This window comes from Manis pentadactyla, chromosome X (assembly GCF_030020395.1).
Source record: "Manis pentadactyla isolate mManPen7 chromosome X, mManPen7.hap1, whole genome shotgun sequence".
NCBI lineage: Eukaryota > Metazoa > Chordata > Mammalia > Pholidota > Manidae > Manis > Manis pentadactyla.
Window position 1 is genome coordinate 125,346,671 of NC_080038.1, and position 12,885 is coordinate 125,359,555.

Here is a 12,885-nt window from a genome sequence, read left to right on the forward strand (position 1 = left end):
AAGAGAGAACAGTCACGTTAGCAAGATTTCAAAAACCAAGAGTAGGGGAGCAGCATTATCTACAATAGCCAAGACATGCAAACAATTTAAGTGTCTGTCAACAGATGAATGGATGAGGAAATGTGGTATGTATACACAATGGAATATTATTCAGCCATGAGAAAGAAGGAAATCCAGCCATTAGTGACAACATGGATGGACCTTGAGAGTATTATACTGTGAAATAAGTCAGAGAAAGACAAATACTGTATGATCTCATTTATATGTGGAATCTAAAAAAGCTGAGTGCATAGAACAGAGAGTAGAATGGTGGTTACCAGCGACTGAGAGGGTGGGAGAAACATGGAGATGTTGGTCAAAGGGTACAAACTTCTAGTTATAAGAGGAAAAAATTCTGGGGATCTAATGTACAGCATGGTGATTATAGTTAATAATGCACTATTATATACTTGGAAGTTGCTAAGAAGATAGATTTTAAGTGTTCTCACCATAAAAAAGAAATGATAAATGATAATTATGTGATGTGATGAAGGCATTAGTTTACACTATGGTAGTAATCATTTTGTAATATGTAAGGGTATCAAATCACATTGTACACCTTAAACTTAGACAATGTTATGTCAATTCTATCTCAAGAAAGCTGGGAATAAATCCCCCAAAAGCGGGAGGACAAAAGGGGATCTGGAGTAATGTGACCTTAAGAAACAAAATATTCCATTGTCCAGAAACTCTCATTCTCTAGCATTCTGGGTAATTTGGGGTGTGCTATATACTTAATATATTTGCAGTGTATTTTGGCTATAGCCTAGGCTGCCTTCTGGAATGCCAGCTGTTGGGTGTGGTAAACTAACAAAATCCCATAGGATCTCAAAGACAGAAATCTGTATGAGTTCACACTCAAACGACTCTAGCTAAAAGAGAAACCGTTCCTGCCAATTTGGGGAAAAAAACAATCTGTTTAACAGTGCAGCAGACTGGAGCCAAAAGTGGCCAGTGGAGCAGCAAATGAAGCAGTGGCTACAGAAGCAAAAGAGGGGGGAGAAAGGAAAGGCTTTGGATTTGACAGCAGATTCAAAGGCAAATGACTAGGTCTCTAAAACGATATGCCCAGTCCTTGGGCACAGGTGTTAGTTAGCAGCTGCTTCTGTAAGCCCCTTTTCCTGGTTACTGCTCCAGTGGAACCATATGGTTGCTGATGGGGAACACAAACAGTCTTATGGGCTGGATACTCCTGTTGCCAAAGGAGGAAATGCTAGCACTCTTCAGACAATCTTTGCTTCTACTATGAGATGGGCTGGTTTATGACGTCTGTTCTTGTGGGCCATTTCCACAATTGTGTGTGTGTGTGTGTGTGTGTGCGTGCGCCAGGGGAGTGTGTCCCAGAGGCATCAAAGAGCAGTTGTGTGCTTTCCCTGCCCAGGGATTGGCTCTGGGAGGTCACGTGCAGTAGAGCCGAATACTTGTTCGCCATTGGAGTCACCCAGGCATTGTGGAGAACCCCAGTCCCTTCCAGCATTAGTGACCTGTGGACTCTGAAGTCACGGGTGAGGGAGCTCCAGGCTGGTCTAGGACCTGAGGCTGCCAATGACTACAGCCCAGCATAGGGTATCATCTTCAAAGTGTGTGGAGGAGGGGGAAATTATTTGGGGCTGCAAAAATCAGGGAAGGCTTCCCGGAATAGGCGGGGTTTGGGTTGGACCTTGAAGGGCAGTCCTTCAAGCTGGAACAGCTACTGCCCAACTTTGACGATCCCAGTATGGCCCCCAGTGCCCAAGGTCCCCCTCCCGAACAGCTAGCCTCTGAGGAGTGGCCAGCAAGCATAGCCAGCAGGCTTACTGGCTAAGGCCACAGGGTTTCCTTGACCTGAATGATCCAGATAATGGCCTCAGCTCCCTACTTCACTGGGTTCCAGGAATAACCATTAGCACATCACATTCCTGAGCAGTTTCCATCTGTCAAGTACAGTTGTACAGTGAGGGATGCTTTTATTTCGAGGGACTAAGGACCATCGGTTTGTGACTGTATAAGCCTAGACCCCTAGAGGAAAAAATGAAGGCTTGGGAAATTGTGAGGTCCTTGTGGAATTTCAAGCCTATTTCCAGTGGCTAAAAGGCACTAATGAGTATAATGCAGGCAAGAGACGTTGGTTCAAACAAACAACTAATTGGAATTAAGAGAAGAAGTGTGCAGAAGCCCCTAATGAAAGGATATGCTAATTGGTCTTTGCTAGCCCCTTGGGCTTCGGCCATGACATAGACTAGCCTATTAGATGCCTGCTCTGTATTAGCTGCTGAACGCTGGGGCCCTTTATTGCCATGGTAACATTGATGTCTAGAGTCTAGCTGAGTCCTGAATCTCTTAATTTACTACTCAGGCGGCTACAATTCTTTGGGTTTTATTATCCTTCATGCCCCGGGTGCCAGAGTGGCAGTGAATCATGCTTATTCATCCCCTGCACTGCCCACGGTGTCTTTGAATAAGTCAGGGTGTCTCTTACTGTGTGTGATGAGCAGATTATTAAGTTAGAGCCTATTTCTGCCTTTGCTAAACTGGTGCCTCTCAGAAATCCAATGCACCTCTCTAACTGCTTGCTTACCTGTTGCATCAAATGGCTTTTAGCAAGCAGAGTGATGGCACTGCCGTGGGCCCGCAGAGGCCCAGGCTTCCAGAAGCCTTGTGCTTGCTTGGTGGGCAGGGATGAGCAGAGCAATATAGAAGAGGCAGCACCAGCTGAGAGAATGAGCCTTAAGACATGCCATGAAAAGGGAGCAGTTGGAGGGAAAGAAGAGTCATTGCAGAGAGTTCTGGCTGGGAACTGTGGTGCTAGAAGTTTCAATCCCTCTAGGGTCAGGGGTAGGGCCTGGGTGGAGAAGGAGATCCTTGTTCTGAGTAACTCCAGAGGAAGGAAGTAGCCACCAAAGGCTAGAAGGTATCAGAAGGACGGATTTCACCTTATTTTATAAAAGACTTTCGTTTAAAAAAATAAAAAAGCTGGTCACAGAGACCAGCTGCCTCTGAAAGTTAGTGATCAACTTGTCACTGGAGCTGCCCAAACTTTAACAGCTCAGTAGAGAGATGCTGTGTGCATTCACAGTCGGGAGGTGAGGAGTAGGATGGAGGGCTTTGCTAGCTGACCTCTTAGGACTTTCAACTTAGAAATCCTCTGTGTCTGTATATGATGCTGTGTAAATTTATCAGGGCATATGCTAAACTTGGATGATACTTCATAAGTGTACATGTGCTTGCTTCAATAACACATAATGCTCAAATCGGGATGATATTCTTTGTGTGTGTGTCTGTGTCTGTCTCTAGCCATAGATGAAACTTTGCAACAGGTGCGAAGATATTTTCCTGACACCTCTGTTGCTAAGAAATGAGCAATCTGAGACTAAGAAATTGTACAACAAACTGCCCCCGCTCCCAATTACAAATGACTCCTGCTAGCAAGAGACAGCTTTGTTTTGTTGCTTTGTTTTGTTTGTTTTGTTCATTTCACTATAGTGTTTGACTGGGCATTCTCGGGATAAATGATAGGCTAGAGAAAATGAGGAGCTACCCAAATTTGGAGCACCTTTACACGGCTTTCTTTGTGGGGGGAGTAGAAGGTGTAGGGTCTGCAGATGAGAGGTTTTCTTGAGCTAAGTACAATCTAAGAGGTAGCATTTTACCCCATGAGAGGCTGGAGAGAGCTGTAAACCTAAAAACAGTCAATCAAGTGTGCCAGGCACAGAAGGGACTATTAGGCAACATTAGTCTTTTCCACTAAACCCTGTAAACCTGTTTATTATCAAGCTGCAGCATTTCCCCCCACAAAAGACAGTGATATTAATCCAGCCTGAACCCATTCTGGATTCAACAAGCACCAGTCAGAAATCACAGTGGCTCTCAGCTGCCTCTTAAATCAAAATCAAATTCATAAGCAAGAGCTTAAGGTCTCTCCATCAACAGCCCTGCTCACTTACTTGCTGGGAGACCACAGGAATGCCAATTGATTTCTCTGTTGCACCATTTCTCCATCTTGAAAGAGAGTAAGTCCAGTGTCCCTGCTTCCTCTCTCTCAGGAGTGCGGTGGGCCTAGAACTCTTCAGAAGGAAATGGTGAGAGAATTCTGAAGTCAGGTGGAATTATTGCTCATTAGGGAATATAGCATAGTGTTTAAAAGCCTGAGCTTTATAATTGGAACTGGATCTGAATCCAGTTCCTGCTTTTAATACCTGTGTAGCCTTGGGAAAATTACTTTACCTCTCTGGGCCTCAATTTTCCCATCTGCAAAATCATTGAATTGCTATAAGGATTAAATGATGTAATTTATATAAAGTGCTTGGTTTAATTCACTCAATAATAATAATGATTATTGATAATAATACAAACCAACCAAACCAAAATACCTTGTCCATTTTCAAGGGCATTTCCTCACAAAGAATGAACTGGGTAAAGTATCAAGGCCCTCAGGTTGGAGGCAATGCCTCCATCTGGCTTACTATTGTCTCTCATGCTAGGGATTTGGGGCCAGGCAAAACGGAGGGGATATTTGGTGGTGGAGTGGGAGGTGAATGGTGAAGGCAGACAAGCTAAGCCTAGATTGAATCAGTATTTTTTAGGTAGATAAGGCCTTTGAGGACCCTTGTTCATAGTACAACATGTAAAACAGTGGTTCAGACTTCAGTGTACTAAAGAATCACCACAAGAGCTTGTTAAGTGAGCACATTCCTGATTTCAATCCACAGATTGCTTACTAATTTCAAAGAAAAAAAAACCTTTACAATGAAGAGTTCTAAAAGACACCACCTTAAATAAGTGATCAAATTTGGCACCACTATTAGCAGGGTAATGGCATGTGCACCTCCTGATGTGACACAATGGGAAGTAAACATCATTACTTGTATAGTATTCTTTCCAGAAATGTTTAATATGAATCTAATCAGGAGTAAACAATCAAGACAAATCTAGATTGTAAATGAAACAACTGACCCAGACTCTTCAAAAATATCAGTATCATTAAGAAAAAAGCCAAAAGTACTGTTCTAGAATCCAGATTATAGGAGACTGAAAAGACACAAAAATGAAATACATGATTCTTGATCGAATCCTATATCAACACAAACATCTAGGATGTTTTGTTGAGAAATTTTGACATAGATTTGATAGTGGATAATATTTTTCTATCAATGTTACATTTCTTGGATGTGCTAATGGTGATTATGCAAGAGTATGAAAGAATGCTATCTTAGTAGATTTGTACTGAAGTATTTAGGTGTGAAATGTCATCATACCTGCAATGTAATTTCAAATGTTGCAGTGAAATACATATGTATTTGTATTACATATGTGTGTATGGAGAGAGCATGTGTGCAAACCTAATATATTAACAAATTTCTAGGTGAAGGGTATGCTGGTATTCATCATAGTTTACTTTTAAGTTTTTCCAAATTAAAAGTTGGGGACAAAATTACAATCCTTTCCTACAGCTCCATCCCAGGTGTGTCTTCTCATTTCCCCAACACTGCCTTGCAATCCAGTTCTTCTATGCCTAATACTCCCTATCCTATAGTAACAGGACATAGTTGAAGTTAATGAGACATGAAATCAGGGAAAGCTGCATGAAGGCAGCTACATCTGAGCTTTGCTTCCAAGGATGGAACAGGATTTTGCCATGCAGAGATAGCAGGGAAAGAACTTTCCAGAAAGAGACAACTCAAGTGAAGCTTGAAGAATACAGAGCTGAGGTCCTCAACTTTAGTGTGCACAGTTATGTGAGGAGCTTGTTAACTATGCAGATTATCTGATCCCAGTTCCAAACTTCTGATTCTATAGGTCTGAAGTAGGGCCCAGAAATTTGAAGATTTAAAAAGCACTAAGATGAATCTGATGCAGGGGTTCAAGGACCATGAGTTGGGAAACACTGGCATGGACAGCTGCCTATTCCATGTATACAGAAAACTGGCCCTGTCTTTCTCCTGTTCAGCTGAATCTCTCATAGGTGAATTGTCACCAAGGCTGCTGTAACCCTTCAGAGTAAAGTCCTCTGAACTAGACCTGTTAGTCATGCCGTGTCCAACACTCTGCTCACTGCCTTCTGCTCAGGAAGGGAAATACAGGTAGTTGTGGCATAGAGGAGACCATGACTGTACCAGGAATGTGATGACAGATAAAGTAGCCAGGTGCAAAGAGCTCTGCCCAATAGGATTGATAGTAATAGGCTAAGGCAATCAAACCAGCACCCTATAGAACTGTTCCTATAGACTGTGGGGAGAATTTTCCAGTCAATGGCAAGAGAAGAGTAGAGCAGACTTACAGAGGGGAGCAGGCATATTATACAAGAGGAAGAGAACAGGATGCTGATGACTAGAGCTGCTTTGAAATTTAGTAGTTTTCCAGGCTGTGTGTATCCTCACCATAATCTTTCTTTTCTTGAGGTATCCAAAGTGGACCTCTGCTATCTATGGTAAGAGGATTAAATTAATGCACCTTATATGAGGTTCCCAGTTCTTAGAGAACTCTTAGTGTTCTTAGAACACTAAAAAAGAAACTATCTCTAGGGCATGTTGCAGTTCACCTGAGGTGCTGCCAGGACAGAAATAAGCTGTTCCCTTGTCTCTTACTTAAAAAAAATTGAAGTATAGTTGACATACAATCTTATATTGGTTTCAAGTACACAACACGGTGGTTCAATAGTTGCCCATATTATTAATTCCTCACCCCAACTAGTGTAGTTGCTATCTGTCAACATAGGAAGATGTTACAGAATCATTGGCTATATTCTCCATGCTTTACTACTATCCCCATGACCAACTTTTATTATGATTGAGGATTTTTCTTCCCCTTTATCCCCCTCACCATCCCTATTCCACCCACGCCAACCCCTCCCTCATGGTAAACACCAGTCACTTTCAGTGTCTGTGAGTCTACTGCTGTTTTTTTAAATTAAGGTATCATTGATATACAATCTTATGAAGGCTTCACATTGGCAACATTGTGGTTACATCATTCACCCATATTGTCAAGTACCCCCCCACACACCCCATTACAGTCACTGCCCAGCAGCATAGTAAGATGCTATAGAGTCACTACTTGTCTTCTCCATGCTATACTGCCTTCCCCGTGACTTATCTATATTGTGAGTGCTAATTATAATGCCCCTTAATCCCCTTCTCCCTCCCTCCCTACCCACCCTCCCCCACCCCTCCCCTTTGGTAACCGCTAGTCCCTTCTTGGGGTCTGTGAGTCTGCTGCTATTTTGTTCCTTCAGTTTTGTTTCATTGTTATACTCCACAAATAAGTGAAATCATATGGCATTTGTCTTTCTCTGCCTGGTTTATTTCACTGAGCATAATACCCTCTAGGTCCATCTAGTTGTCGCAAATGGCAGGATTTCTTTCTTTTTATAGCTAAATAACATTCCATTGTGTACATGTACAAAATCTTCTTTATCCATAGATCTACTGATGGAAACATTGGTTGCTTCCATATCTTGGCTATTGTAAATAATGTGGTAATAAGCATAGGGATGCATATATCTTTTCAAATTGGGAATTTTGTTTTTGCTGGGTAAATTCCTAGAAGTAGAATTCCTGGGTCAAATGGTATTTCTATTTTTAGTGTTTTGAGAAGCATCCATACTGCTTTCCACAGTGGCTGCACCAATTGACATTCCCACCAACAGTGCAAGAAGGTTCCCTTTTCTCCACATCCTTGCCAATACTTGTTATTTCTTGTCTTTTGGATAGTGGCCATTCTAAGTGATGAGAGGAGATATCTCATTGTAGTTTTGATTTGCATTTCCCTGATGATTAACGATGCAGAGCATCTTTTCATGTGCCTGTCGGCCATCTGTATGTCTTCTTTGGAGAAATGTCTGTTCAGGTCCTCCACCCATTTTTTAAATCAGGTTATTTGTTTTGTTTTGGTGTTGGGGCATATGATTTCTTTATATATTTTGATTGTTAACCCCTTATCTGATGAATTATTTATGAATATATTCTCCTATGCTGTAGGTTTCCTTTTGTTCTGCTGATGGTGTCCTTTGCTGTACAGAAGCTTTTTAGTTTGATGTGGTCCCAACTCTTGCCTTTTTAACCAGACACACAAGTCAATAAAAGAGACCATGAGCCCACTTTTCGATACCCCCCCATCTTATAGATGCATGTGTCCCAAATGCCTCCTTTTCCTGTCTCCAGTCCACCTTTCTTAGTTCAGAATGGTGGAATGCCTCCTTTTCCTGTCTCCAGTCCACCTTTCTTAGTTCAGAATGGTGGAAACCCCAACTTGTGTAGTCCTTTTATGAGCCGTTTTCGTCCTACCACCTCTCCTCTAACTCAAGCAGAGCCCAGCTTGGTAAATCTATGCCCAGAAGTCAAGAAATGAAACAATCGTCCTCTGTTCAGACAAGAGAGAGCAACAGCTGCTGGAAGAGGTAGGGAGGGATAGCTGAAGGCTGTGGGGAGGGTATTTCCACTGCTCAAAACTCTGCCAGTGGGCCATTCAGCCAGGGGGATCAGCCATCTGGCTGGACTCCAGGAGGGAAAGACTACCATCTCAGGCCCAAAGACACCTACACATTGTATATTTTTGTTGCAGAGAGGTGAAAGAAAGCATCATGGTGCAGGCAGACTCTGGGACTCCCAGTCCCCAGCTCTTTGTGATGCACCAGTCCTTATGCCTCCCTTCCACCCTGCCTTTGTGGAGGGAAGCATGACATGGTTTGGCATTAACTTTGCCCTGCCCTTTGCCTCTTGAGGTTCTGTCTTCTGGGTAGGACAACTGGAAACTGTTCAAAGGAAGAATCCTTAACCTAATGTTCCTATTCCTCTACCTCCTTGAAACTAGGATATGGTCCTCTCAACTCGATAAGTATCCAGGGTACGGAGAGGAATTTTAGCCCCAGATCTGCTATAAATGCACAGTATGACATTGGAGTAGTTAGTCACTTAAGATCTCAGTGTCCTCAAAGGGCTATTGTAATAGCATCTAATCACTTTGGTGGAAATACTAGACAAACCATCAGGCCTTCTGGTAGAGCAGTCCTCTGGGGACATGGTAAGTGGGAATGGACTCATTCCTCACTGCCTCCTATTTCTCCTCTTCCCAACCCTAGACTGGCAGCTGTTGCTGCAGCTCTAGTGAGCAGAGAGAATGATTGTCTAATCTCTCAACATTGTTGAAGCTAAAAAGAGATTGTAGACAATGAGAGCAAAAGACCTATATGACCAAAAGGGATATCTGGACTCCTGAGACTAGAAATCTCTACTGAAACCACTTTATATAATTAATTTGGGGGTTTGAAATATATGCAAAATGAGATCTTGGGATCCTACCATTGTGCACTCCCTGACCTATCACCTAGGTGCCTTTGATGTAGTTTCACAAGTATTCCCCAAAGAGCTAAAATGAGTTGGTTATTTATGAAGTATCAAAGGTGCTTCAGTTGTTGTGTCTCCTGGGGATTCCTGTCCATCAGATATGAATCTGCCTGACAAAAGCCTATTACAAGAACCATAGCCCTGGGAAAATAGCATGACTAAGAAGATAGGATGATAGATTATGACTTCTATTAACATAGGAGACAGAAGGAAAGACAATTATAATCAGATACTTCCAACTTCCTCCCTGCTTAATGGGACACTCAAATCATCCAACTGGAAAGGTAAGGTCAGGGCCAGTGACACACAGGTATGAGGGGAGGGTGGGGAGGGATGATATCATATGATGCAGCACCTATCCCTGAGTACAGCTCAGGGGGTAACACCATCCTGGGAGGACCGTGGGTTCAGGAGTCAAACAGACATGGGTACAATTCCCTGTTCTGAGACTTCTCACCTGTGTGACTGTCGAGACTTGTGAAGGTTATGAGATTTTATCCTACTTTCAAGCTAACAAGTTAGCCTGCCACATTTTCATGGATGCTGGCAGACAACATGAGACTCCTGGGTCAGAGATAAGGGACTCTATTTCTCACAGCAATAGTAGTAGTCAGGGTATAAGGATTTTCTTATCAGTTCCTCTTACCTTCAGGTCTCATAGGAGCTACTTGAAAAGGGCCAGGTGACTCCTGTACACATTGTGGGTTTTGTTATAGGAGCAGCACTGAGTTTGATGAATCTGAATCTTTCATGATGGACAGTAAGTATGCCTTTGCTCCACAGGGAGACACTATTTCTTCCAAAGCTGTTCACTATACACACACCCTTGAAAAAACACTTCCGAACAATGTCAGTCAGTGTCTCTGTTCAGAAGATGCGCAGAAACCTGAGAGACCCATGGGCAGTGGCCTCACACTAGTGATTGTGAGCAAGTTATCTAACCTCTTTGTGTTTCGTTTGTTTTCATCTGTAATATGTGTATCAGAATAGTGCCTATTTCATGGACTCGTGAAGATTAAATGAGTTCATACATGGTAAAGCACCAGACACCTAGAAGATGCTGGACAAATGTTAGTGTTATTTCTCTTGCCCTCACTTCTCACCACTCTTAGATGGCTCTGCTACTCCGCACTTCCTGTTCTGTTCCTGCCATCATTCTGTGGCTCCCAAAGAAGACCTCAGTTTACCTCTCACCATCTTTTCTCACTTATTTGCTAGTTTCTGTCCACATCCTGTCAGGATTTTAAGAGTCCCACTTAATTAATTAATTAATTAATTCTTCATTCATTTAACAAATATTTATAGGACACCGCATCTCAGATCTTGTGCTGGGCGCTGGGGATACAGCAGAGAATGAAAAGGACATGGTCACCTCCCTTATGTGGCTTGCCCTGTAGTTGGGGGAAATAGACTTTAAACAAACAAATCAAAAAGGATTGGTCACCAGGAAAGTGTAAATATGGAAGAGAGGATTATCCCCACTTTCCTCACTGGATCTGCACTGCCTCCTCAGAGACACTGTCCACATAAGATCATATCTCTCACCACTTTTCCTTGACGGAGTCAAACTTCACTCCTGGGCCCTAACTAGGTAAAAGGTCAGTCTAAAGTTGTGAACCAGCTAGCAGAACACTGTCCAATGAGTGGAGTCCTATTACTTTCCAAGACAGGCAGCAACACTGGTGACAGAAAGGAGGGTCAGGGAAATAAAGCTTCTAGAATCTGCTGAGGTCTTGAAAGAACAGATGCAGTTGACGTTAGAGAGCTATTCTTTAAGAGAAAACACAACTGCCAAAGGAGTGTTTGAAAGCAAATCTGTTGGCCTTCACTCTTAAGGAACCTACACAGAGTGCCCTCATTTTTCACAATTAATTAGTTGCACAAACCTTCCTCTCCTTTTCAAAGGTCAGCCTTATGTCTAGCATATAAAGAAATGATTTTGCACTCCAAACCAGTGAAATACCTTAGTACCACCCTTCCTCCTCCTGGCTGAATATTTATTCTCTCCAATTGGATAGTAAGAACCCTGAAGGCAAACCCTGCATCCTATACTTCTCTTGTAACCCACTTTTACTCCTCCCCTTCCTACAGCAAAGCCTACATCTGTTCAGGACACAAACAATCTGTTCTCAAAAAAAAAAAAACTAGCTGAAAAAAGGAATGATGCTGTGGAATGGCATGCTGTTTACAAGCAGAATCATGGTTATTTTATTAATAAAAATTCTCAGACTTCTCTGGTCAGCCACTCTTAAATGGTATCAACAAAAACATTTTTTTCCCTCAGTGTTTTGTGAGCCTAAACAGATTGGTTTCACAGGTAAAAAGTCAGGTGTTAATTTGAACCAATCCTGTTCTAGTAGAGTAATTCTAAGAATAGAAGCAAGGAAACATTATCCTTAACTCTCTCTTTAATCATTAGCTCGCCCTCTTTCTTAGTCTGATCCCCTTTGATCTTCAGTCAGAGACCTTGCCAAGAAGTATGTCAGGGCTTCTGTCACTGTTCCTCCCCAGGGCAGGGGGCAAAGGGTGGTTCACTTCAGGGACAGGTGTAAGGGAGGAGGTTGTTACCTCTTAGCTACTGTAACTTGGAGGTCAAGGGAACAAGACAGCTCTTTGGAGAGAATGAGATTGGAAGGAACTTTGAAATGTGGCAGCAAGGAGACTCTCACAAGTAGGGAAGAGGAAGAAGCCGGGACAACTGCACAAATTATCCAGGCATTGAATGTGGCTGTCCACCCAGCAGGACTGGACCAGGAGACCTTGGGAAGTCAAAAATTCATAACCCGATTCTAGAGAAGAAGGATGGTGTAATGGGAAAAGCACAGAAATTGGACTTTGACAGGTCAGTATACTTAATTAAGTCTAAAGTTAATATATTGACATCCCTTCTAAGAAATGTGAGAAACTTAGAGCACTGTAACTGTAATCACTTTTCTCTAGACATTTTCCAATTTTTAAAAATTGTGACATATAATATACTTATGGATTTTTAAATAGACTTTTTTTTAAAGACAATTTTTAGGTTCACAGTAAAAGTGAACAGAAAGTAGAGTTCCCATATATTCCCTGCCCACCCCCCATACCACCTCACCCACTGTCAACATGCTGTCCCAGAGAGGGTCATTTGTTAACAACTAGTGAACTGACATAGACACTTCATCATCACCCAAAGTCCATAGTTACATTAGGGTTTGCTCTTGGTGCTGTACATTCTATGAGTTTGGACAAATGTATAATGACATGTATCCATCATTAGAATGCCATAGAGAATAGTTTCACTGCCCTAAAAATCCTCTTTGCTCCATTTATTCATCTCTTCCTCCCCACTAACCCTTGGCAACCACTGACCTTTTCACTGTCTCCATAGTTTTGCCTCTTTCAAAACGTTATTTAGTTGGAATCAAATAGTATATTGCCTTTTCAGATTGGCTTCTCTCACTAACTATATGTATTTTAACTTCCTCCATGTCTTTTCATGGCTTGATGCTCATTTCTGTTTAGTAATGATTACATACAAATTTGATGC

The 12,885-nt window shown here is 42.2% G+C and overlaps 1 long non-coding RNA gene across 2 annotated transcripts in view; it reads left to right on the plus strand.

Annotated features, from left to right (window-relative positions):
• The window catches only part of LOC118910013 (uncharacterized), a 32,060-nt gene that overhangs the window by 6,835 nt on the left and 12,340 nt on the right, over positions 1 to 12,885 (plus strand). The window contains exon 2 of one of the 2 annotated variants that reach the window (XR_008995323.1): positions 12,103 to 12,201. The exons of the other annotated variant lie outside the window; for it this stretch is intronic. This is a non-coding gene — a long non-coding RNA (uncharacterized LOC118910013). The remainder of the gene's footprint in view (positions 1 to 12,102; positions 12,202 to 12,885) is intronic. 2 annotated transcript variants of the gene reach the window in all.